Source organism: Cyprinus carpio, chromosome A24 (assembly GCF_018340385.1).
Source record: "Cyprinus carpio isolate SPL01 chromosome A24, ASM1834038v1, whole genome shotgun sequence".
NCBI classification, from domain to species: Eukaryota; Metazoa; Chordata; class Actinopteri; order Cypriniformes; family Cyprinidae; genus Cyprinus; species Cyprinus carpio.
The window spans coordinates 9,533,338-9,559,665 of NC_056595.1; the positions used below are offsets into that span (position 1 = coordinate 9,533,338).

Below are 26,328 nucleotides of genomic sequence, written 5' to 3' on the forward strand. Positions count from 1 at the left end.
TATTATTATTTGAATTATTAGTCTTAAAGTAGTAATTTAAAGCTTTCTATAGCTATATTTAGCAAGTCTGTGAGGCAAGCATTCACTGAATTTCGGTCCATCATTGTAAAGCGCTCTTGACTGAAATTGCAGAAAGCGCATCCTGCAGGCCTATGTATCCTTTATTTTATAAAAGCACAACATTTTGTTGATATTGTGAGTGCACACAAATAAAAGTAGACCCTTTACAGTTCAGAGTGATGTATACTCTTACCTTTATGAGCAAAAATTACGGCGCAGGCACCTCCATGTACTGTAAAGCGCACTTTTGCTCTCAGCACAAACAATTAGATATGTGTCTAACAGCGCACATTTATATAGGTTAAACATTTAAACTAACATTGTGATATGCTTGAACTGTTTTATAGCTAGATTTTATTCTAGGCAAGTCATGATGAGGCTACATTGATCAGATATAAGCTATGATCGACTCACTGTCTGCCGCTGGCTGCTTGGTAACAAAAAAAAAAAAAAAAAAAAAAAAAAAACTTACATTTAACAAACAAATAAATGCTCCAAACGTTTTTTCTAAATTAACTTAATAAAAAACAAAAAAAAAGAAACAAAAAAAATATAATCACTTTGACATTACATACAAAACTGAACTATTTTAGTATAAGCTGTTTTGGGAGATGGTGGGGCTCGGGGCAAGAATTCTGAAGAGCTGTCGGACATGGGCCGGGCTAGGGCCTGAGCATCTCGGGCCAGGCCCAGGCTAGGGGCCTATATTTGAGGCCTGTGCAGTGCTCTAATCCTTAAAGGGGTCATATGATGCGATTACAAGTTTTCCTTTCTCTTTGGAGTGTTACAAGCTGTTCGTGAATAGATAAGATCTCTAAAGTTACAAAGACTAAGGTCTAAAACCCAAAGAGATATTCTTTATAAAAGTTAAGACTCATCCACGCCTTCCTAAAACGCTTCGTTTAAACATGCCCCCGCATGTCTACGTCACAATGTGGGAAGATTTGCATAACACCACCCAAATGTTCACACAAAAAAAGATGGCGTAACGTTATTGTTGCTGCCACCGTGACTGGGACACAAATTACAGTATGGCAAGGGGCGTAAAATTTCTGTCACATGCTTGTGGTATTCCGCCAATCACAACGAACTGGATAGCTGGCCAATCAGAGCACACCTCGCTTTTCAGACTGATGAGCTTTGTAAAACTTGACACATTTCAGAAAGGCGGGGCATAGAGGAGAAACAATAATGTATGGTATGAGCACATCTGGCATACACATGGATTCCTTTAAATGGCGTGACCACCCCACAGTACTTCATAGAGCAGCGGTTCTCAAATGCTCAAAATGCTTTTCATATACAAGATGCGCATTAAGCGCGGACACGCAAACGTTTGCTGTTTACGGTGTTTATTACTACGACAGCCGCCTGCGTGTCCGAGTTGAACGTGCTTCTTGTGTATCCTGCTTGTAGCAAATTAAAATATTATGCATCTGAAGCTGACTGCAGCACGAGCGCGAGGTCTCTCTTTCCCAGGGCACGCACACTTCTCTTTCTCACACCGCAAGCAGCAGCAGAGCAGAAGCAGCGCATATTTTTTTCGGTGCCTATGTTAACAGATGAGAGAGTTCACACCGCACGCAGAGGCTGCGCCGCAGAGCGTTGCAGGAGCACAGCAGAAGCAGCAGTGCCGCGATCGTTTCGGCGCTGGGTCTATTTTTGCTGCGCTGCTGACGCTCAGTTAAAGTGAAAGTACACCTTTGATGGACAAAATAAATATGATTTCACACAAAAAAGTGCTCTAAATGCACAAAATAAGCACATCTAGGGTGTTTTAACAAGAACTGGAGTATGTTAGGAAAGAAAATTAATATTAAAAATATGTATAGAAGATAAAGTGACAATGATCATGGGCAAAATACACATGTACTGACACGAAAAAGTAATTTTCCCCAAAATTTGCATTAATGATATCTAATGTGTTTTTAGCAAAATGACATAAAAAATGTATGATATTTAAATTCACATATTTTTCTATTTTTTTATTATTATTATATATATATATATATATATATATATATATATATATATATATATATATATATATATATTTTTACAAAATCTGTCAAAGTACTTACAATTCTATCCAAAAATAAACTTTTTGGCCGAAATACAAAAAACAACTTTAAATAATTTATACTGCTAGTTTAGCCTTAGAGATTTATTTATTATTAGTAGTAGTAGTCGTATTCTTATAACTAGGCCTATATATTGGCAGAAGAACGGATGTTCAGCGGCTCTTAGTGCAGATGGTTAAGTAATTTTATAGTGTTTTTGACGCTTTCGCTGGCACACGAGCAAACAACTCAATATAGATTGGCAAATAGCATAGATTAATATAGGCCTAGCACACATAGCAGTACAGGCATCTATGATCTGCGTCTTTTTTCTGTTTTCGAGAGTTTGCTCATTTACATTGTCTCTGTTAAGAAGTTTGCTGTATACATTTATGAATTATCTATAAGCTTTTTATGATGGGTAATGTGCGTATTTGATGTGTCAGATATTCTGTGTATCAACATATAAAAGAGTTTTTTATGGAGGTAAGAGCTAATGTTAAAAATATCAAAAGGTAATATATAATATATATATATATATATATATATACACACACACACATATACAGTAGGTAGACAACCAAAATGGGTACTACTGCCGCACGTACCGCCGCCGCCGCCGCAGGGCCGCGGCGTTAACCAAGTCAGTCGCGTGTTAAATTCATTCGCGAAACTACCGCCAGGTGGTGCAAAGGGACGGATTGCGAACTGAATGTAATTGTAAAATGAGATAAAAGGAGGAAGTAAAACAACAATAACATTATGATATAACATTGTTACATCTTTAAAAACCATTAAAAATGTACAGTGAGTTAATTTCAAAATGTAGGATAGTCTTAGGCTACAGTCTACTCATCAAAAATTAAAAGAAAGACCTTTACACAAAGGATCTTATGCATGCTATTGTTATTAAACAGTCATTAGCCCAACCTTACCTGAGAGCCCAACCTTACCTTATGGATCGCTTTAAATTATTATTCTTTTTTTTTTTTTTGTTTGTTTGTTTATAGCTAAGCCTATATTATTATATACTGCAATTTTATTTATCCATTAGAATTAAATATTTTCAATTCTTGTCCTTTTCTGATAATTTTGTTAAATTTAAAGGATTTTTTGTAAAGTGAAGGGAACTAAAAATATCCTGTTGGCACATTATAACATTATTAGGCCAGCCGTTATTATTTCTGAATGTAATAAAATGCAACTTATACATGACTTATATATTTTTTCCTCTCACAAACTTAATTTATTTTTTAGCCTGTTTTAAAAAAAATAAAAAAATAAATAAAAATAAAAACATGCAGCAAACGAAAATAGACGATTAATCGGTTAAAATTTGTTACTGTGGGTTAACAGTAATTATAGTTATTATATACTCAGGAACAGAGTCTGGGCCTAATCTAGGCTATCCAGGTTTTTTTTTTTTTTTTTTTTTTTTTTTTTTTCATTGCATCTGAAAATGACTTTGTGCAGCACATTCACTTCGCACGCTCAACCTGCCTCATGCGTTGCTCAGCTGTGGACGATTTCAAAATGTTTGATATAAAGGTTGATGTCCCATTTTATACAGGAATTGTTCATTTAAAAAAAAAAATTAATTATGTTGTTAGTTCTAATTATATTGTTAACACAAGTTCATTTAGGCTATTTAACATGCACTGTGGCATTTTACCCTCTTTAACTTATAAACTCCTTGAGATTTTAAAGTCAGTTTAATAGTAATGAAGTTCAAGTTTAAAAAAAAAAAGGTTTTAATTGCTTAAATTATTTCTATGAATTAATAATATGTTATCAGGTTTTAATTGCTTAAATTATTTCTACGAATTAATAATATGTTATCATTTTTATTCTTGTAGAAAATAAGTGTTTATTCTTTAAGAAATTAAGGGAAAAAATAAGGGACGATCCAAATATTATTCATATTTGTTTTGCTTCACCTATTTATGTAGGCTACAATTATTCTAGAAAAAAAATAAATTAAAAAAATTTAATAAAAAATAATGTCATTAAAAGTGCCATCGGCCTGAGTAAATTTGACCATTATAGAATTGTGACTTTAAAGGTTAGTGATTTAGGAGGTGAAAATACAGTGAAATTCCAAATGGCATGGGATTTTAAAGCATAACAACTGAAGGTCTATGAAACGTTAGCCAATAAAGCATTTTTTTTTTTAAGCACTTAAAGTTTTGAACTAAAATATTATTTCAACCATATAGCCTGTGAATAAACAAAAAACATACTTTTCAATGAAAGAACGCTGAGAGAGTATAGGTTGCTTCTGGTGTTTGGATTTGTACTTCAATATAATGAGCTCCAAGTTTAGGAATAGCAACACGTTTTTTTTTTATTTCTCTCTCTCTCTCTCTCTCTCTATTTAACTCTCTATTTAACAGCATTAAATTACAATGAAATACGTCTTCCTTCAGGTAGACTGAATGTTTTTCTGTCTTGCTAAATGTTGGGCTCATGATCAGTAAGTTGTATTCGCTCAAATTGATTTAGTTAAATCAAAACTTGCGGACTTTGAAGCTGGGTGCAGTAAGCGTGAGTCTCGCGTGCTGTGATGCGGGAGCAGCTGACGGTGGATTCCTCTTGGTCTTAACGCCTTCCGCAAACGCTACGTTCACAAATAACAATGATTTTCGTAAAATAATGATTAATTATCAATTGATAATTTGTTATTATTTTGGTCTAGTGAAAATTATAATATGGGCTGCGGGAAAATAATGAATAAAAAGAGTAAGGCTGCTGTGAGTGCAGGCATGTTTCAACCCAGTAACATGACAACACACCGTTCCTCACAGCCAAAAATCAGACCGAGCTCAGTTAAGCTGGAGGGGGTTGGGGGGTAGTTCTGTATAGCTTGTGGGGGTTGATATAAATGTGTGAATCTCTTGGTCTTTCATATGGACAGTGTCTTATGAGAGTATCTAACTTGCAGAACAGGTTTAGATAGGACGATTGCCTCGTCATTTTGGTTTTAGGGTAGGGTGACCATATGCGCCGTTTATACGGGACACGTCCCGGTCAGGATTTTAATATTGCCTAAAATATCCAGGTTTTGGCAGTTTGCAGGTCAATCGTTGTGCGACATTCATGAGAGCTAGAGAGCAGAGCAGACGGCTCCTTATGCTTTCGGATCGCTCTCTACTTTGCTGTTTTTTTTTTCTTTTTGAGCCGTGACGCTTCAAGTCAAACGAACGAACAAACACGTGCGCATATTTGCATGCTTTGATTGTTCCCTGTAGATCTTGCCTTCTCACGCTCAGCCCCACGATTAGTCGATTATGTATAATGCCTGCATGTTATTGGTCAAACTGCTTTGGATGTTTTAGGCAATATTAAAATCCTGGCCGGGACGTGTCCCGTATGAACGGCACATATGGTCACCCTATTTTAGGGCAACTTTTGAAGAAAGGTTTTGATCCACTTCAAATGTTGACTACTGTATAGCGCAATATAGTTTATTGGTTATTATAACTTAATTTCAGAGGTAGTTGCCTTAACTCAAATAAATAAATAAAATAAATAAATTCGCAAACTGTTGCGTTAATTTTATTTTGTTTCGTCTAAATAATATTTTTTAGACTATGAAATATAAATTCTCACAGAATGTAGCCTTTTCATAACCAATATATTGAACCATCTCTTTATGTTTTTCTAAATCCCAAACAGAATCCAGACATCAGTATGATCCGTCTATGATGTTTTATAGGCTTTTTTAGATTTGGGAATACACATGCGTTACAGACATGACAAAAAACATTTTGGAGTTTTTGGAGACATTATTATTATTATTATTATTATTATTATTATTATTAATATATTATATATATATATATATATATATATATATATATATATATATATATATATATATATATATATATATTTTGTAGCCTAATTACAATGCACAATCCAGAAGCAACAATATCTGCAGAGAAGGGTTGTCCATTCTCAAAACATAAAATATCAATTTTATTTAAATTTTCGTTTTTGTGTTTCAAAGGAAAAATCTGTGTTAAAGCATCTCTCCATTACAGACCATTCTGAAAGAAGAATTTATGCATACGCGTATAAAATGCTTTAAAAACTTTAACAGAGATGTCTAGAGGGTATTTAATAGGTCTGCCCTCCACGTAAGATTTTTCTAGTTACTAGCCGTTCATTTGTCATTATTCAACTAATCGCAGATTTATATTAAATTAACATCTATAATCCATAATAAGCCTTAATATATTCCACGCTCAAGCACATGCATTAAGTTTGCCACAAAACACAGGCAGAAGTAGCCCAATAATTGTAAAAAAGGAGACATGTTAATTATTTATTAATAAACAAATGTTTTCTTTTCGGCTGCAAGATGAAATTCACAGTGCTGACTCTCTCCACATGAACGCGCCTTTAAAGAGAAATACAACCTTCACAGATTACATAATGCTTTCGCTCTGAATTGATTCGTTTAAAAGACATTTCAAGCTTTCCGTAGATATATTTCTCATGTATGTGAGACACCACAATTTTAAGTTAATTCATTATCAGGAAAAAATTCAAGTGATCTAGAGGGCGCCTCCCTGTCCTGGATGCAAATTAATAATTTTCATACAAACACTTGAATATGAATAATAATTCACATTTTGCATGTGCATTATAAAGTAAATTATTTTTTACATGCAGTTATCCAAAATAAAACCAAACAAGATTTTTAATGAAGATAAAACAAATAAGAATAAATGCTGCGCATGCACTCAGCATCACTAGCGCCGCGCAAATCTTGCACACAGACATTTTACACACCTGCATTTAAATGCGGCTGCAATTTTATTTTTTTACTTAAATTATATGCAAGTAAAAAGTATAAAGCAAGTAAAGAAGGCTCCCTTTAAAATCACTGAAGTTGTCAATTAATGAAGCTCTTATTTACATCGTGTGTATTTTATTGATTATAATGAGAGAACTTGAGTTTAAACATGAGGACGTTTTATTAATCCGTCCATTCTTTAGAATTTCAATGATTTAGCTAAATCGTGCAGGTTTAATTTATTCATTTCTTGTTTTAATTAGGCCTAAATAATGGGAACGAAATTATACAGTGCCTCACGTTTTACTAAAATAAGGAAAATAATTTATAAAACACGCAACAATTTCTTAATCAGTGTACAGACAAATATATTTTCCCAAGAAGTTGTCTGTCAAAATAAAGGACAGGTAACTAATAACAAAAATGCATGTTGTTTTATTAAAGGAATTTTAAAATATAAATTAAAATATAGGCCTAATATATGAGAATATTGACATTTTAATCCATGTAGCTCACTAAAATAGGCTACCACATTTAATGCTACGATGCAAAGTAAACCACAATTTCTTTTGAATAATATAACACATAATTCATATTATATAAATAAATTCATAAGTACCAAACTTTCATCTGTGAAAATTAAATATTTTAACTACAGTGTTTTTCTTTCATTTTCCCTGACTGCAGCCGTCAAATGTAACACATCAGCGAGGCAAAGCTGACGTCTATTTGCGAAAATGTGCTTTGATGCGCTTGTTTGATAACTTGTGATTAAAGCGCCACTCAGCGGTCAAAAGTTTGCGGTTTTGGATGGCCACCTACTGTATATATATATATATATATATATATATATATATATTTATTTATATATATATTTATTATTATTTATTATTATTATTTTTTTAATGTTAAAATATGTCAAAGTACTTACAGTTCTAGGTTCACCGCAACCTCAAAAGCCTGCCACTTTCCTCTAATACATTGGAATGTTCAGCAGAAAACATGTGTTGGCTACATAAAACCAATGTGTGAAATTGTAGAATTATTGTTCTCTTCAAGAAAAAACAAAATCGATCTGCCTACCTGCTGCTTCAGCTCTGCTGCAGCTTGCGGTGTGATGCCTCCGCTGCCGGTGTGAAAGCAAAATAGCCGCGCGTTGCTTCCGCTCTGCCTACCTGCTGCTTCAGCTCTGCTGCAGCTTGCGGTGTGAACCCGGTTTGAGTCTGCTCTGTTCAGCGCACGGGTGAAAGGAGCTGCGCTTTCAGTTAAAACACAGATATGTTGCGTCTCTAATTTTACATGCAAGTATAGCCGAAATCACAGAAGAACTATTGTCTTTATCTTGTGTGTAGCCCATTTGATTTTATTAGACGACGGCACCATTATAAATCAGGATTTTTGTGCAGATTAACATCTTGTAAGGGAGAGCTGGTTAGTCTTAATGGGACACGTTTCAGTCACTATTTTATATTCATCCCATTATCTGACAACAGAAACAGTCAAATATATCAATGAAAACAGTTTTGAGAATTTAGCTGCATCAAAATACAGTATGTGGCACTGAGAGGCAAACAAATGTAATAATAAATAATAAATGTACATTTTGCATGTTCAGAAGAAGTGAGATGCCCTGTCTTGTGAAAATGCAAACAGGTTTGTGTTAGTAAATTGCTCAGTGCAAAGAAAGAGAAGTAATAGTATTTCTAGTACCTAGTATTTGTGTGTGTTTTTTTTTAATGTGTCTAATAGACATGAACAAGTTATTTGAAAAACATCTATGACCTATGAAACATGTCTACTCTTCATGCTCTGTTAACTACGGTTTCACTAATAATAAACATATATTACATAAAACATCCATATTTGTCCATGCCCATGTTGATTAGGTTAAAAACTTGAAGGTCCGGTTTCACAAACGGGGCTTATCTTAAGCCAGGACTAGGCCTTAAATTAAGATATTTAAGCAACTTTACAAAAATGCCTTAGAAGAAAATGTTGCAGGTGTGCATCTTGAAACAGAACATTGACACTGACATATTTTAAGATATGTCACAGCAAGATATTTTCAGTTGAGACAGCTCAAACATGTATTTTAGTCTGGTTCTAGCTTAAGCCTTGTCTGTGAAATCATGGGGAAAAATATTAATTTATGGTACATTTAGATCAGAAAAAAATGTGTGATTAAGTTGCGATTATTCACGAGTTAACTCATGACAATCATGTGATTAATCGCAATGATATATTTTAATTGACTTACAGCCCTAAGTTAAAATGACTAAAATAAAATGTAGGCTTACACTGGTAACTCATCAGTGGACTTTCCTCGTAGATATAGACTATATTTTTTCACACTTTTCTCATTCTCACTAATTCAAGTTTTTATATGAATGAACCTCTGAAGGTAACTGATTGTCTTCAGAAAAGGTTTGATCAAAGTTTCATTTTACCTGATAAAGTCTCATTTATGAGCTGAGCTGCTTTGTTTACAGCCATCACAGGGGAAACCACTATATTTGTGACATTCCAAAAGCACTTCCTACTGGCAGAGAATAAATGTGCATTTTCAATAATCCAGTCTGCAGTTTTTGTTCAGACCAATGCAAAAATTCACCCACGTAAATCTGTTTAAATAATATAATAATTTATACCTCAGACTCATCCCTTTTCTTTTATAAAAAAAAAAATTGGTTTATTTTATTTTTTTTTATTTTACCTTTATTTAACCAGGTTCTCATTTGCAACCGCGACCTGGCCGAGATAAGACGCAGGGTACAAGGCAACATGAAGTTACACATGACATACCGACATTCAAATACACAGTCATAAATATAGAAGGCATTCAGATTCAGTTAAAAGTACTGGACAATGTATAAAAATAAAAATTGGAAAACTTAATTGTTTAAAAATGTAAAATGACAGTGCAAGAAAAATAGCAGTAGGATAATAGTATAGTCCAACATGGGTAAATTGATAATGTGCAAATAAATGCAATGACAGCCATTCGGTTGAATATGTGCAAAAAAATACATAAGACTTTGTTTGCAAAGAGCATCAACATGTACAGTGGTCTGTCATTAAATTTGACAGTAAAACTTTAAAAGTAGTGATTGAAACAGTAGATTCTAATTTGAGAGACTTTTGTACAGTGTTCCAATCATTTGCAGCAGAAAATTTAAAAGAAGAGCGGCCAAAAGAGGTGCGGGCTTTTGTAGGGTCTAGAGAGATATATTTACTCGAATGCAGGTTAAATACAGGCACTGATATGGTTATTAAAGCACTTAGGTAAGATGGTATTTTGCCTAATATGGACTTGTAAATTAACTGATACCAGTGATTTAGGCGCCGGTTGTGTAACGAAGGCCATCCAACTAGTGAGTAAAGAGTACAGTGGTGGGTGTTGTATGGAGCTTTAGTAATAAAGCGAATAGCACTGTGGTAAACAACGTCCAATTTCTTGAGTAAAGAATTAGAAGCAGTTCTGTAGACAACATCACTAAAGTCAAGCATTGGAATGATGGTCATTTTCACAAGGGCCTGTTTTGCAGGAAGAGTAAATGAAGCTTTATTTTGAAATAGAAACCCAATCCTGGACTTGATCTTTGACTGGAGATGGTTTATGTGGGTTTGAAAGGAAAGCGAGGGGTCTAGCCAGACCCCTAGGTATTTATATTTCTCCACATATTCCAGCTTAGACCCATTCAGGGTGGTGATGTTTATTGGGCACGAAGATACAGAATGTGTCCGATTAAAAATCATGCATTTTGTTTTACTAGAGTTTAAAGACAATTGAAGATCACAGAAGGCTAATTGAATGTCTTCAAAATGCTTTTGGAGTTTTTCTAAAATGTTTTCCAATGTTGAGCCTGAAGTGTACAGAACGGTGTTGTCTGCGTAGAGATGAATAAGAGAGTTGCCCGCAGCACGAGCAACATCATTGATGTAAACAGAGAATAACATCGGGCCGAGGATCGAGCCCTGGGGCACCCCCATAGATACAGCCAGAGGCTCAGACAGCAGACCCTCAGACTTAACACACTGAAATCTATCAGTGAAATAATTAGAAAACCAAGAAAGGCACAATTTAAAGGTTAAATTGTGATGTTTATCATTTTATAATTTATTTTTGTTGTTGTTGTTGTTAAAACTTGTATCTCAAGGGTAAATCAATTGCTATTTCATGGTCTACAACATAAAATAATAAAAGTGTCTGCTAAATGAATAAATGTAAATCAAAGAATCCCATTATAACATGTACATAAAAAATTTATGTGGCACCATTGTGCAGCAGCAAGCATCACGACAAAAAAGCAAGGTATGATCTAGGTAAATGTGTGCAAATGTATAGGGCGCCATTCCTATATTTTTTGGGGCCCCCAATTCACTAAATCCACCCCTGACGAATGCTGTACATACATTATAGCCCTTAACTGCGGACTGAAGACCTCATCAAATTCCCTATGAACCTCTTGAAATGAATCTCTAATGTCCGCCGTCATAAAGCCATTGGGGTCTAATGAGATAAGCTCAGAGAATAGAAGTGTACTGGGTGAACTGGACTTGTGAGTGAAAGTCTGAGGTGCTTCACACTGAGCTTGCTCAGTTTGGGACTCCAGTATGTAAGTCATGCGAACGCAGTATACGTGATCATGTTTCTTAATACCCTATGGTGCATCAGTCAGATCAGGAATTATGATATTTTCAGATACCCTACAAAAAATAATGGTGCAAACCAAGTGCATACAGCCCTCATGTGGCACTGGAAGTATGTGTTGAGGTATGTGATGAGGTAGCACAAAGTATGTGAGCTCGCTGAATAGCATGTCAGTCTCCATATGTCCGATTGGCACCATACTCACATGTGTCTGACCCCACACAGACCTGGGCCCATATTCACAAAACATTTTATCTTACCACTAAAAGTTCTCCTAAATAGCAGTAAAAGTTTTTAGCTAAGAGTTTTCTCTTAAAACCTATTCACAAAGCTACTGAGACAAACTTTTACTAAAGAATAGACAGAAGTCTTAAGATAAAAGTAAGGGATACTAACTATGCACACAGTGATTGGCTGATAGTCTCTGTCAGAGATTTATTCATAGAAATATTAGATAAGAGTAAGGGATACTAACTATGCACACAGTGATTGGGTGATAGTCTCTGTCAGAGATTTATTCATAGAAATATTGTAGAGTGCAATATTATGTTGCCAGATAAAGTATTTGAAATAAAAATTGAATTGCCACATTCAAATAAAGATTTTAAAATGCAGGCTAAGTGTAACCTCCAAACCAAAGCCATTACATTTATAAATGCTCATTATCGTAAAATGTTTCTAAAATGTTTATATTCCGAGGTAGATTTGCTGACAACAGCCATCTTAGGATAGTTCAGATTTGGTCTTAGTGACTTAGGAGTCTTCTACACTACTCCTAATGTTTCACAGATTTAGGAGCTAATTTTTAGCGCTAAAACGCTTTGTAAAATTCAATTAGAATAAAAATTTAGGAGTCCTAAATTTAGGACTAACACACCGATTATTTTTAAGATCTTCTCCTAAATCAGTGAGTTATGAGCTACTTTTAGCCTTAAGATGTTTTATGAATATGGGCCCTGATGTCTAGCCGGGGCGGACAGAGATGACATTACATTCGATAAAGGGGATGCCAGCGGGAATGTCTGAATCCAAGTTTTCTACCACAAGTCCATTGAAAAAAAACATGTGCCCGTCCCTTTGAAACTGTGTGCATGTCTCTCCAACCACCTTCAATGGTGAGGAGCCGTCTGCTTGACAAACTGACTGCGTTCTACTAGAGACTTTAAGACCCAGTTTGGTGGCACACAGTGCCTTTATCATGTTTTCTGTTGCACCACTGTCAATGGTCAGCCTTATGTGGACATGACCAAAATCTTTGCGGCAAGGTGACTGTAGCTTATCCAGGAGTGAATACAGGGCCTGAGATATCTCTGGTTTTATGGACACCAGAGACAAACAAAGACAAAGACAAATAAGGACAATGAACTTTTCTATCATGAGGGAAAGCTCCTCATCGTCAATGAGTAATGCCAGAGTCTCTAAGTAGTAAATAAGCCTCGAAAAACACAATTAATATCTGGTACAAATCCTCTGGTCCTTCATTAGACTCAAGTTTAAAAGCAGCAAAGTCAAAATGAAATGTGCACCAGTTGACTGTAATCCATAATGTAGTCTGATATTCTGCCATTTGTGATCAATTTATATAGCGCTTTTAACAATAGAGATAGTGTCAAAGCAACTGTACAGCATTAATTAGGAAAATAGTGTCAATAATGCAAAATGACAAAAGTAAACACTCATTTTTCAGTTAAAGACAGTTCATCATTGAATTCAGTAATGTCATCATCCAGCTCAGTTCAGTTTAAATAGTATCTGTGCAATTAAGTCAGCGATATCGCTGGAAATGAAGTGTCCCCAACTAAGCAAGCCAGAGGCAACAGCGGCAAGGGACCAAAACTCCATCGGTGACAGAATGGAGAAAAAACCTTGGGAGAAACCAGGTTCAGTTCGGGGGGCCAGTTCTTCTCTGGCCAGACGAAACCAGCAGTTCAATTCCAGGCTGCAGCAAAGTCCCATTGTGCAGAGGATTCAACTGGTTCCTGTGGTCTTGTCCCGGTGGCCGTCTGAGACAAGGTCTTTACAGGGTATCTTGGGGCCCATCTAGTTGTCCTGGTCTCCGAAGACTTTCAGGCTGTAGAGGTCCTTTCTAGGCGCTGATCCACCATCTGGGCTGGATACGTACTGGATCCGGGTGACTGCAGTGACCATCTGATCTGGATACAGACTGGATCTGGAGGCTACGGTGACCTCGGAATAAGAGAGAAACAGACTAATATTAGCATAGATGCCATTCTTCTAATGATGTAGCAAGTACATTGGGTGTTATGGGAAGTGTTCCCGGTTCAAGTTGACCTAATTAATGCAGCCTAAAATCCTTTAACGGATTTGGATATTAGAAGCGTATTGGCGTGTTATGTGTAAGGTTAAAGAGATGGCTCTTTAAACTAGATTTAAACTGACAGAGTGTGTCTGCCTCCCGAACAATGTTAGGTAGGTTATTCCAGAGTTTAGGCGCTAAATAGGAAAAGGATCTGCCGCCCGCAGTTGATTTTGATATTCTAGGTATAATCAAATTGCCGGAGTTTTGAGAACGCAGCGGACGTGGAGGACTATTATGTAACAAGAGCTTGTTCAAATACAGAGGTGCTAAACCATTCAGGGCTTTATAAGTAATAAGCAAGATTTTAAAATCTTTATTATGTTTCATAGGTAGCCAATGCAGTGTTGACAGAACCGGGCTAATATGGTCATACTTCCTGGTTCTAGTAAGAACTCTAGCTGCTGCGTTTTGGACTAGCTGGAGTTTATTTATTAAGCATGCAGAACAACCACCCAATAAAGCATTACAATAATCTAACCTTGAGGTCATAAACGCATGGATTAACATTTCTGCATTTGACATTGAGAGCACAGGTCGTAATTAAGATATATTTTTGAGATGGAAAAATACAGTTTTACAAATGCTAGAAACGTGGCTTTCTAAGGAAAGGTTGCTATCAAATAGCACACCTAGGTTCCTAACTGATGACGAAGAATTGACAGAGCAGCCATCAAGTCTTAGACCGTGTTCTAGGTTATTACATGCAGAGGTTTTAGGTCCTATAATTAACACATCTGTTTTTTGTTTTTTTTTCTTCCAGAATTTAGCAATAAGAAATTACTTGTCATCCAGTTTTTTATATCTACTACTAACACCATTTCAAATAGCTATTTTAAAACTGTCTAATAAAAGTTCCTACTACAATTATCATCAGCATAAAAATAAAATCTAACACCCAGATTCCTGATGATATCTCCCAAGGGTAACATGTAAAGTGTGAAGAGTAACGGCCCTAGTACTGAGCCTTGAGGTACTTCATAAGGCACTTGTGATCGATATGATACCTCTTTATTCACTGCTATGAATTGATGGCGGTCAAATAAGTATGATTTGAACCATGCTTATGCACTTTCATTAATACCAACAAAGTTTTCTAGTCTATGCAAAAGAATGTTGTGGTCAGTAGTGTCGAACGCAGCGTTACTATAGCTGACGGCTGCATGGTTACAATTTTATCTTTATCAATTTTAGTTTTATTTTCGTTCATTTACCCACTGTATTGAATAAATACATCAGGTTATGTTTGTTTTCTTCTAAAAGAGAAGAAAAGTAATCAGATCTAGCAGTTTTTAATGCTTTCATGTAAGATTGGTTACTTTCCTGCCAAGCAATACGAAATACCTCTAGTTTTGTTTTCCTCCAACCACACTCTTTTTTCCGGGCTTCTCTCTTTAGTGTGCGAGTGTGCTTATTATACTATGGTGTCAGTCTGTTTTCCTTAATCTTCCTTAAGCATAAAGGAGCAACTGTATTTAAAATGCTAGAAAAGAGAGAGTTCATAGTTTCTGTCACATCATCAAGTTGTTCTGAGGTTTTGGATATGCTAAGGAATTGGGATAAATCAGGAAGATTACTTACAAAGCAGTCTTTTGTGGTAGAAGTGATGCTTCTTCCATACTTGTAACAAGGAGTAGAAATCACAGTTTTAGCTATATGAGGTTTGCACAAGACTAAATAATGATCTGAGATATCATCACTTGGCTGCATAATTTAAACACCATCAACATCAATTACATGTGACAGTATTAAATCTAGAGTATGATTTCGACTATGAATAGGTCCTGAGACATGTTTACTAACCCCAATATTGTTCAGAATGTCTATGAATGCTGATCCCAATGCATATTTTTCATTATCAAAATGCACATTAAAATCACCAACAATTAAAACTTTATCTGCAGCCAGCACTAACTCGGATATAAAATCAGCAAATTCTTTAATAAAGTCTGTATGGTGCCCTGGTGGCCTGTATACAGTAGCCAGTACAAACATCACAGGGGATTTATCATCAACATGTGTTTCTCTGGATAATGTTATATGAAGCACCAGTACTTCAAAAAAGTTATACTTGTAGCCCGCCCTCTGAGAAATACTGAAAACATTGTTATAAACTGAAGCAACATTTTCCCCTTTACCTTTTGGACGTGGCTCATGTATATAACAGTAATCCTGGGGGAAAGACTCATTTAAAATAATGTAATCATCAGGTTTTAGCCAGGTTTCTGTCAAACAGAGCACATCTAGGTTATGATCAGTGATCATATCATTTACAAAAAGTGCTTTCGTAGAAAGGGACCTGATATTCAATAAGCCAAGCTTTATCATTTGTTTATCCGTATTATATCTGTTTTTGTTTGTTAAACATCAATTAAATTGTTACGCTCAAATTGGTTTGGACGTTTTTTCTATTTTCTATTTTGGGGAACAGACACAGTCTCTATAATGTGATATCTAGGTGAAAGAGTCTCTATGTGCTGATAATTAACTGATTTCTGTGACGTGAGTTGGCTAGCAGATGGTCGGTTTAGGGAGTCTGTCTGCTTCCTGACCTGGGCCCCAGTTAGTCAAGTACAAACTCTAAGACTATGTACCTTATTTCTAGACAGAAGAGTGGAACCACCCCAGGAAGCATGAAGACCATCTCTTTTCAACAGGTCTGGTCTGTCCCAAAAACTCGTCCAATTGTCTATGAAGTCTGTGTTATTCTGTGGGCGCCACTTAGACATCCAGCCATTAAGTGATGACAGTCTGCTGTGTATCTCATCACCACGGTAAGCAGGGAGGGGACCAGAGCATATTACAGTGTCTGACCTCATGCTTGCAAGTTCATACACCTCTTTAATGTTACTTTTAGTGATCTCCAACTGGCGAAGTCAAACTTCATTGGTGCCTGCGCGAATAACAATCTTACTGTATTTACGTTTAGCATTAGCCAGCACTTTAAATTTGCCAAGATTTCAGGCGCTCTGGCTCCTGGTAAACATTGGACTATGGTGGCTGGTGTCTCTATTTTCACATTCCATACAATAGAATCGCCAATAACTAGAGCACTTTGATCAGGTTTTTCAGTGGGTGCATCACTGAGTGGGGAGAACCTGTTTAATGTTTTGACTGGAACGGAAGAGCGGTGTTTTGATCCACGACTATGTCGCCTCACAGTCACCCAGTCACCCTGCAGCAGTGGCATTGTAACCGGAACCGAACAATGTACCGTATCGTACGTATTTAGAGCCCTCACATTCTTTCTGTCCTCAATTAAAGTTTGGATACGTGTCTCTAATCCTGAAATCTTTTCTGTCAGCCTAACTATTTCCCTGCAATTATCACATGTGAATCCCTCGTCTTTGACAGAGAGAGATAAACTATACATGTGGCAAGTGGTGCAAACAACAATAGCAGGAGAAAAAGCCATTACTCTCCGTGATTGATGAGTGATTCTTACTCACCGCAGTTGTTTGATGAACTTGTGAAAAAACAGAGCGAGAGAAAAGAAACGGGGAGAGAGAGAGAGAAAAGAAAACAGCAATAGGCGAGAATGGAAATGCTAATGATAAGCTAACCGGCTAACAAATGCTAACGCGCTGCACACAGGCTGCACTCGCAGTTTTAGAATAAAGGTGAACGTTCAAATTAATCAGATTAGGATGATAGATAATATCAGAAATATGGTGGGAATTAAGGTATATTTTATCACTTTAAACAACAGAGAGTGATAGTAAGATATATATTCTACGAAAAAAGGGAAGCTACACAGAGCTACAATCACAAACCAGCAGCACGGCAGACAGGAAGCAGGAATAACACTGTCCAACAGCGACACGCGCAGGTCATGAATAATCCTGCATGTAAAGTTTTTAATAATAGTATTCGGGAAATAACAGGGCAGTAGTTAGCGATCTGGCCCAGCATAAGCTCAAGCAAGCTTACCTTTTGTTGGTGCGTGCACCATTGTGCCACAGGAAAATCGCATCATCATCGGTAAAACCTCTGAATGGTGAAGCCCTTGTCTTCTTTTCCAAGCACTCGCTGTCAACTTGAAAGGGAGCAAACTCAGTGTCCAAAGATCACATGTAGACAAGGTTCTGACAGCAGTTCACAAATTAATTCGGTCTCAACTTTTGTGAGACACCATTGCTTCAGTGCTTTGTGTGTATTAGCCATTGCTTACATCTTGAGTTTCATCAGCAGAGATAATCCACAACATAGCCCATTTATGTGTAATGTAATTATAGCATGAATGGATCTCATATGAGCTGTCTGGGGAGTGGATACAAGTCAAGTCAAGTCATAGTATCTGTGCAATAATTTGCAATCAAATCAACGATATCGCTGTAAATGAAGTGTCCCCAACTAAGCAAGCCAGAGGCGACAGCAGCAAGGAACCAAAACTCCATCAGTGACAGAATGGAGAAAAAAACCTTGGGAGAACCAGGCTCAGTTGGGCGGCCAGTTCTCCTCTGGCCAGACGAAACCAGCAGTTCAATTCCAGGCTGCAGTAAAGTCAGATTGTGCAGAAGAATCTTCTGTGGTCTTGTCCCGGGGGTCGTCTGAGACAAGGTCTTTACAGGGGATCTGTCTCTGGGGCTCTAGTCCTGTGCAGTGTTGACAGGACCAGGCTAATATGATCATACTTCCTGGTTCTAGTAAGAACTCTAGCTGCTGCATTTTGGACTAACTGGAATTTGTTTACTAAGCGTGCAAAACAACCACCCAATAGAGCATTACAATAGTCTAACCTTGAGGTCATAAACGCTTGGATTAACATTTCTGCATTTGACATTGAGAGCATAGGCCATAATTTAGATATTTTTTGAGATGGAAAAATGCAGTTTTACAAATGCTAGAAACGTGGCTTTCTAAAGAAAGGTTGCTATCAAATAGCACACCTAGGTTCCTAACTGATGACGAAGAATTGACAGAGCAGTCATCAAGTCTTAGAGAGTGTTCTGTAAGAGCTTCGTATAACAACTTAAAAAAAAAATTATCAGTGCCAAAAGACAGTAAGATATTTAATTATGCTTCATGTAAGATGCTTATCATTGCTTTAGTGGTATTCATCATTTCTGCTTAAATACAGTAATATTCCACTTATCTGATTTGTATTATCTGGGAAATGTACAAATACTGTGGACATTACTCTTTTTATTTGTAACAAAGAAACATGCATTTTCTGTAAAGTTGTATTGTAAAAATAAAATAAATAAAATAATAAATAAATTAATTGTATTTGAATTCTAGATATGTATAAAACTGTGTGTGTGTGTGTGTGTGTGTGTTTTTGTGTAGGCCTATATGTATATATCCTATCCCCTTTACCTTTTCATCCTCTTACAACTCATCCCTAACATTCTGAACAATAAACTATTCATTTACATATTTGGTTGTGGTGTGCTCCTTGCTCGTGAAAGGGAGTTAACTAGTTAACTAAGGTTCGGGAGCGAGGCCACGCCTCTACCAATCACATCACTTCCCAAATCCTTCATATATTCAGTCTGCCCCATGTCTCTGTCTTTTTCTCTCTAACCCACCCTTCCCTCCCCTTTAATCAAATCAGCTATCCTTATTCTTTTCAGATTGCATCCTGAGTCTCTCCGGGCCATCAGTTCCAGACACCCAGATCAACCTGACCATCATCTAACTCCTTTACCTTTTCATCCTCTTACAACTCAACCCTAACATTCTGAACAATAAACTATTCATTTACATATTTGGTTGTGGTGTGGTCCTTGCTCGTAAATTTATATATACTGTAGCGTGTTGAGTGTTTACACAATAAATACCAACACAAAAAAATGTGTTCCTTTGAATTCTTTTATTTAATAGTGTTGCCTTATCATGGAGGCACTCTCTCTTTTATGCTCTGAGTTCTTTAGTATCCTGCTCTCTACATCTCTCTCCATCGCGACCTTAGTGCTTCTTTGTTTCAGAATCATCTTTTCCTGTCTGCTGTCTGTCTAGCAGTGCTTTCTCCCTGCAGTGAGCAGTGACCTTGGCAGCTGAAAAGAGAGAGAGGGTGCAGTTTTCCCAATTCTGTATTTCATTTGAATCCAAGTTTATGAAACTAAAACTGCTTCAGCTTCATATCTAATGAATAACTCTCACAGGGAATACATTTTATGAACTTTGTTTCTTAACTATAGTTACCATATCCTGAGAAATCATGATTTTCCTGTATACATATTATAATATAAACTTAATTAAATATTATGTGTAATGCCTAGTGTGTAATGTTGTCTTTTCATTCAGAAGTGTGATTTACTATATTTCAATAATATAGTAAATGTGTGTTTATGTGCAAATGTTTTTCAGGCATGGCCTACACAGCATGATCCTGTTACCTCTGAACACACCAGGAGTGAAAAAGATAAGACTGCTCACCGTTTTCAGTCAGGACAGTGAGTACTGAGTAACACAATCTACCTTGACACATGACACTTATCATATCCTCATCTCAGGTTGAGTCTTTGCCAATCCCTTTTCATGTCTGTGTAAGAACCACCCAATTGGCCCAATGACGGAATCCAATGGCGTGGGCGAAGGTAGAATGCATGTAGATCTTTTACTCGTGCTTCTGCAAAGTTCACTCCAATTACAAGTGATCATTAAATATTTTAATCTATCTCTTTAAAAAAACTCAAACCAAAATCAATCAATCATTAAATTTAGACTGTATTTCTAATTAAGGACTGATCACAGATATTGATTATGTATTAATTTAGATATTTGATTATTCAGAACATCCTATACTTTCAATTATTTGTTCATCTGGGACCCAATGTTGCATTTGAGTCTCGTGTGATCTGCGTGGATCTCAAGATCACAAACTCGCCAGTCTGATTTTCGTCAGAGGATGTAGGTTGACTAATACCTGTTTTGCCAGCCGCCTACTACTTTCTCTTGTCAAAAAGTTTAGTTTGCTTAGTCATTTCCCATACAACTTGCTAAATCAGTGATAGACAGAAGTCAAAAGATCACAGATGAAGTGCCTACTTCTCAATTCATCCAGGTGCCTTCAGTTTGTTCTGTCCTGGACAAAGATTTGAGGTAACACCAGCCTACACATGATCTACTAGTCATAGTGATTTCAGAAGAGATAAGCGTAAAATCAAATATAACAGTTTATCATTAGTCAGCTAGAAATGTATCATGCCAATTACATAAACAATTAGATGCCAATTCCGAAGATATAATGCAGTTGTGAATCACATTGTTGCCACATGGCAATTCTATGCTCCTGTACATGGATTACTGCAGCTATATGGGCTATAGCCGAGTGTTCCACGTCAGAGACAAACAAATTCAACATAATCACACATGTAACTTATTTCAAACAACACTTACAGTAAAGCAATCATGTTTTAAATTATAAATTTGAAAAGTCCATGTGCACATGTAGTAGCACAAACAACTATAAAGTGTGTTCTATGAGCACAATGTGGTTAACAAAAAAACACATTTGAAAAAATAAAAATAAATGCATACCTGACAGCAGGAAAACACAACAGCATGTGAAAGTTCTAGTGCAGAGCTCCAGAAACTCTCTCACACACACAGTGTGGGGGTTTTCTGGTTACAGAATCCCAAAGTAGTGTTTTGCCACTTATATACCCAGACCAGAACAAAAATAAATCTTCAAATCAGTTGTAAAAACATAAAATACCTTTTGGTTTGTTATGATCTTTGACCCAGGGTCACACTTGGTCATGTATCTTCTCACCAGACCCTGAGGGAGACCCACCCCTCAGCAGCAAAACACAATTCTTCTAAAGTTTTCAATCTTTCTCATAATATAAGTGACTGCTGTGAAATTGAGACCAATCGCATGGAGACCTTTACAATGATACTAAACATGAAAGGGTTAAAATAATAGATTCTTAAGATATGATAACCACAAAATGTAAGTATAGTAATTGAGTTCTTGACACTTCTAAGTCAACTTTAAGTGACCAGGGCAATGTGGCCAGGAGGGTAGGAGGGGGCTTAAGGATGGGTAAAGGGACAGTTGAGCAAATGGTTTTCCTTGAGATCGTCTCTTCAGATCAGGAAGTTTATCTTTTTGTTGCATGGCGTCTGTTTTGTGAGAGTTATAATTTCGGGTCTTACATCGCAAGATGTCTGTACATGTACTCACCCCACTGTATGTGTGTACACTTCCTGCACACTAATAAGCGCACATTACGTCAATAACGTTAGCGACCTAGGCACTTACACACAGGAGTGAAATCAGAGTTGATTGATTGATTGATTTAGTGGAATACTAGAAATTCATTTAAATGCATGATAGATATTGATGCACATAACAAAATTAACTTACCTTGTGGGCATTCACCATTTTTTATTTTTATTTTTTTATTTTGGTTATAAAATGACTCATAAAATGCCATAACAGAGATTTTATGCTTGTTACAAAATTATTATCATAATTAGTATTAGTGATTCACTGATTAATTGTTTGCTCTCTGATTGGTTGGTTGTAGGTGAAAGGCGGGGCTTTGAGATTGCCCAGGGACAGCTGGTGCCAGGTAGATTTCATCACTTCATGAGGGCTGTGGGGCTGGCAGAGTGGGCACTGGATTTGCTATGCCAACACACAGCCCCTGGAAAGAGACTTTACCAACACATATGTAGATGTATGTGATTTATGTGCTGATTGTTGTGTGCTATCTTGGATCTATTTTATATGAAGGAAGAATAGATATGTTTTTTGTGATGTACAACCCATTAGTATCATAAAAAAAAAATAATAATAAAAAAAATCAGGCCAATAAATATTGCCAGAGGAATCTTCTGAAATCCACTCATATGTCTGGCTGGCCTTACCTCAGATCAAACAGCACATTGCTGACACCCAATGGAAGTGGATTTCATTGCAACTGGTGTATTTGTACCTCATGCATCAATCCTGTAGTTTTGGTTTGATTTAAAGTATGTAATATAATCAGTTTGTTGTTGTTGTTCAAGTGTAATAATGTGGTTTGCTTCTGTCTGTAGCTCACTGGATAGCTGAGTGTCTAATCACAATTTCTCTGTCACGTTTGTTAACACTACAGCTTACACGTTGGACACACAGGGAAATAAGGCTGCAAGAAAAAAGGTCAGATATTGTTATTTTAATGCTTATTTTTCTTTGATATGATTAACATTTTGTGAATTGCAAGTGAAATAATCTGTCTTGAAACATCAAAGGTCTGTCTCATTTACCCCCTTCTGTTTGTGTGTCTCTATTAAAGATCTCCTAAATGCATGACCTGACATTCCAATAGATGATGGAAGATGTTCAGAAATCAGTTCTGACAGAATGACCTCACAAGCACGCACGCACGCACCCACCCACAAACACCAAATAGACAATCCTGCAGTTCATCTCAGAACTCATCCCATCTCTTTTTATCATTTCACGATGTGTCTGTGGGAGTGATATGTTCACTTGGTACTGTATGTTCTAACCCCAGAGAGCAGTAGTACTTCTAGTAAGTAGTAAATTTTGACTCATGGATAGATGACCCTAATCATAGTGTGATAATAAAGTTATAGCATACTGTAACATGGAGTCAGAGACGTTCGGATCCATATGTGGTAGTTTATTATCGAGAATGGTCAAACAGGCAGAGATCAGAAAACAGCGTCAGGTATGTCAGGGGATATCCAAAATCAGAAACAGAAACAAGCAGAGGTCGGGGCAGGCAGCAGAGAATCACAATCGGTATAAACAATCCAAGATCAAACACGGAAGGAACAAACACAGGGAAACCGCTTGGAAATGCCAGACAGAACTAAACAAGACTTCACAATCATTAAAGCGTTAGTTCACCCAAAAATGAAAATTATGTCATTAATGACTCACCCTCATGTCAATCCAAACCTGTAAGACTTCCGTTCATCTTCGGAACACAGTTTAAGATATTTTAGATTTAGTCCATTGAAAATGTATGTACGGTATACTGTCCATGTCCAGAAAAGTAATAAAAACATCATCAAAGTAGTCCATGTGACATCAGAGGGTCCGTTAGAATTTGTTGAAGCATCGAATATACATTTTGCTTCAAAAATAACAAAAATTACAACTTTATTGAGCATTTTCTTCTCTTCCGGGTCTGTTGTGAGTGCGTTCACAACACTGCAGTGACGCCGCTGACGTACAACGCTGCTGACGTGTTTTCTGGTGCGCCCAATAACAAAGATAACACGTCAGCAGCGTCAATGCAGCGTCATCAAGTCAAGTCACCTTTATTTATATAGCACTTTTAACAATACAGATTTTGTCAAACCAACTGTACAGCATTAATTAGGAAAATTGTGTGTCAATAATGCAAAATGACAGTAGTAAACATTTATTTTTCAGTTAAAGGCAGTTCATCAGGTCTTTACAGGGTATCTGGGGCTCATCTAGTTGTCCTGGTCTCCGCTGACTTTCGGGGTTGTAGAGGTCCTCTTTAGGTGCTGATCCACCATCTGGTCTGGATACATACTGGATCTGGTGGCTATGCTGACCTTGGAATAAGAGAGCAACAGACTTATATTAGTGTAGATGCCATTCTTCTAACGATGTAGCAAGTACATCGGGTGTTATGGGAAGTGTTCCCGGTTCTGGTTGACCGAATGAATGCAGCCTAAAAATACTGTAACGAATTTGAATATTAGAAATGTATTAGTGTGTTATGTGTAAGCCAGGTCAAAGAGATGGGTCTTTAATCTAGATTTTAACTGACAAAGTGTGTTTGCCTCCCGAACAATGTTAGGTAGGTTATTCCAGAGTTTGGGCGCAAAATAGGAAAAGGGTCTGCCGCCTGCAGTTGATTTTGATATTCTAGGTATTATCAAATTTCCAGAGTTTTGAGAACGCAGTGGACATGGTGGACTATAATGTAACAAGAGCTTGTTCAGATACTGAGGTGCTAAACCATTCAGGGCTTTATAAGTAATAAGCAAGATTTTAAAAGCTATACAATGGTTAATAGGTAGCCAGTGCAGTGTTGACAGAACCAGGTTAATATGGTAATACTTACTGGTTCTAGTAAGAACTCTAGCTGCTGGATTTTGGACCAGCTGGAGTTTGTTTATTAAGCATGCAGAACAACTACCTAATAAAAGCATTACAATAATCTAACCTTGAAGTCATAATTGCATGGATAAACATATCTGCATTTGACATTGAGAGCATAGGTCATAATATTTTTGAGATGGAAAAATGCAGCTTTACAAATTCTAGAAACCTGGCTTTCTAAGGGAAGACTGCTATCAAATAGCACACCTAGGTTCCTAAATGAAGACGAAGAATTGATATAGCAGCCATCAAGTCTTAGAGAGTGTTCTCTAAATTCTCTGTTTTTTTTTTTTTTTTTCAGAATTTAGCAGTAAGAAATTGCTCATCATCCAGTTTTTTTTTTATATCAACTATGCATTCTGCTAGTTTTTCAAATTGGTATGTTCTGCCAGGCCGCAAAGAAATATAGAGCTGAGTATCATCAGCATAACAATGAAAGCTAACACTGTGTTTCCTGATAATATCTCCCAATGGTAACATGTAAAGTGTGAAGAGTAACAGCCTTAGTACTGAGCCTTGAGGAACTGCACATGTGATCGATATGATACCTCTTCATTCACTGCTATGAATTGATGGCGGTCATATAGGTAAGATTGGAACCATGCTTTTGCACTTCCATTAATGCCAGCAAAATTTTCTATTCTACCCAAAAGAATGTTGTGGTCAATAGTGTTGAACGCAGTGCTAAGAGCCAATAGCACTAATAGAGAGATATAACCATGATCAGATGATAAGGGCAGTTCATTTGTAACTCTAATTAGAGCAGTTTCAGTCCTGACTGGAAATCCTCACAGATACCATTTGTTCTCTTAGAAGGAATACAATTGTAAGGATACTTCCTTTTCTATTATCTTGGACAGAAAAGGGAGATTCAAGATTGGTCTGTAATTGACTAGTTTTTTGGGGTTAAGTTGTGGTTTTTTGATGAGAGGCTGAATAACATCCAGTTTGAATGTCTTGGGGACATATCCTAATGAAAATGATGAATTAATAATCGTCAGAAGAGGATCTATGACTTCTGGAAGCACCTCTTTTAGGATCTTAGATGGAATAGGGTCTAACATACATGTTGTTGGTTTAGATGATTTAACATGTTTATACAATTCTTCCTTTCCTATAGTAGAGAATGAGTGGAATTGTTCCTCAGGCAATCTATAGCACACTATTGGAAGTAAAGTAGTTCATAAAGCCATTACTGCTGTGCTGTTGGGAAATGTCAACACCTGTTGATGCTTTATTTTTCGCTAATTTAGCCTCTGTATTGAATAAATACCTGGGGTTATGTTTTTTTTTCTTCTAAAGTAATCAGATCTAGCAGTTTATAATGCTTTTCTGTAGGATAGGTTACTTTCCTGCCAAGCAATACAAAATACCTCTAGTTTTGTTTTCCTC

At 36.6% G+C, this 26,328-nt stretch overlaps 1 long non-coding RNA gene across 1 annotated transcript in view; it reads right to left on the reverse strand.

The window, feature by feature from the left end:
- Positions 1 to 24,185: 24,185 nt before the first annotated feature.
- The window catches only part of LOC122135328, a 9,443-nt gene continuing 7,300 nt past the window's right edge, over positions 24,186 to 26,328 (reverse strand). The window contains exon 4 of the long non-coding RNA XR_006153444.1: positions 24,186 to 24,383. This is a non-coding gene — a long non-coding RNA (uncharacterized LOC122135328). The remainder of the gene's footprint in view (positions 24,384 to 26,328) is intronic.